The sequence below is a fragment of the Otolemur garnettii genome, unplaced genomic scaffold (genome assembly GCF_000181295.1).
Source record: "Otolemur garnettii isolate 467f Iridium unplaced genomic scaffold, OtoGar3 scaffold00020, whole genome shotgun sequence".
Classification (NCBI taxonomy): Eukaryota; Metazoa; Chordata; class Mammalia; order Primates; family Galagidae; genus Otolemur; species Otolemur garnettii.
In genome coordinates, this window is record NW_003852415.1 from 2,303,478 (window position 1) to 2,305,505 (window position 2,028).

The 2,028-nt window shown below is 40.3% G+C and overlaps 1 protein-coding gene across 1 annotated transcript in view; it reads left to right on the plus strand.

Moving 5' to 3' along the window:
• TTLL5 (tubulin tyrosine ligase like 5) overlaps positions 1-2,028 on the plus strand; it is a 308,822-nt gene that overhangs the window by 30,059 nt on the left and 276,735 nt on the right. The gene's annotated exons all lie outside the window — the stretch shown is intronic.

Sequence of the window (2,028 nt, forward strand, 5' to 3'; positions counted from 1 at the left end):
AAAAAAAAAAAAGAATTTGTATTCAAATATATATAATGAATTCTTAAAACTCGATAAGAAAACAAAACAGTCCTTATTTTTCACAATGGATACAATATTTGAATAGATATTTCACCAAAAAGATATAGGGGTGGCAAAGAAGCACATGAAAAGATGCTCAACATTATTTGTAATTAGTGGAGTGCAAATTAAAACCACATGAAGTATCATGTGGTTGGTTAGATACCTGTTAGAATGGCTAAACACAAAAACAAAAAGATCGAGAGAACACCCAAGTGCTGGCTAGAATGCATAGCTGCAAGGGACACGAAGATGTTGCTGGTGGGGATACAAAATGGTGCAACCACTTTGAATAACTGGCATTGTGAAATATGTGTTTCATCTTCCTCCCATTTTCTGACATGCAACTCCTAAAATTCTTGAAATCTCCAAAATGTTTTTTGTATCCTAATGAATACACTAGTGGTTAGTATTTCCTAGGTAGCCACAGAATGTGGGGACTTGAAAGACCAAGGCATAATTAGAGGGTTAGTACTTCCAGGCTCCCTTCCCCCAACCTCCAGGAAGCAGAGAGGAGTTGAAGAAGGTTAAGTTGACCATCAATGGTCAATGGTTTAATCAGTCATGCCTATGTAATGACGCTTCCATAAAAACCCAGAAGGACTGGGTTTGGTGCGCTTCTGGATAGCTGAACATGTGAGGGTTCCTGGAATGTGGTGCCCCCAGAGAGGGCGTCTTCTCTCATACTGCCCCCATGCATAGCTTTATCTGTAGTCTTTGTAATATTCTTTATTATAAACTGGTAAACATAACTAAGTGGTTCCCTGAGTTCTGTAACCTGCTCTAGCAAATTCATCGAACTTAAGGAGGGAGTCATGGACACTCCTATTTATAGCCAATTGATCAGAAATATAGGTAACACCATTTGGGGCTTGTGATTGGCATCAGAAGTTGGGGGCAACCTTGCGGTCTGAGTCCTCAACCTGTGGAATACCTATTGTTATCTCCAGGTAGACAGTGGCATAATTGGATTGAGTTAGAGGACACCTAGCTGGTGTCCACTGCAGGATTGCTTACTGGGTGTATGGGGACATCCCCCACTCCTCCACAACTGGCGTCAGATGGGTTGAGTGATAGTGTTGCACTGAAAGTAGAGAATAGGAAAGCACTGTGTTTTTCCCTCTATATCTCAGAATTTAGCAGGAGAAACTGAGCTTGTTTCTCAATACTCTCAGTATAACCATTTGGCATAAAGTTAGACATGTATTTATGTTGTGATTGTAAAATGTGCCCATAAATTCTTTGACACTGCCTTCTGTAAGGGTTGAGCTCAATTTTTCTGTTCTTGAATGTTGACTGGACTTGGTGACTTTAAATGAGTGGAATGTGGCAGAAGTGAGTGTTGCTTCTGAGACTAGGTCATAAAAGACATTATGGCTTCTTTTTTGCTTTCTTTCTTGGATCATTTGATCTGGGAGAAACCAGTTATCATGTCATGAAGGTACTCATTCTTACAAAAAGGTTCATGTGGGGAAGAACAGTCCTTCTGCCAACAGCCAGCCCCATATGAATGAGCCATCTGGAAATTGAGTCCTTACTCCCCAGTCAAGCTTGACAACTATAGCACTGGCCAGCATCTTGATGGTAACTTCCTGGGAGACCCTGACACTGAACTGCTCAAGCAATATCACTCCCATATTCCTGGCCCACAGAAGCTATATGAGATCATAAATGTTTATTGCCATTTTAAGTTGCTGTTCTGTTTTGGGTAATTTGTTATGCAGCAATAGGTAACTGAAAAACTTATTAAACAGCCTGGCAATACCACTCTTATTGCCAGAAAAATGAAAACTTAATGTTAATAGAAAACTCATATATACATGCTTATAGCACCAAATCTCCCAAAGTGGAAACAACTCAAATTTCCTTCACCTGGTGAATGGATAAAAAAACTATCCATCCTGTGGGTTACTACTGAGCCAGAAAAAGGATAGAATACTGACACAGGCTCGGCGCCTGTGGCTTAAG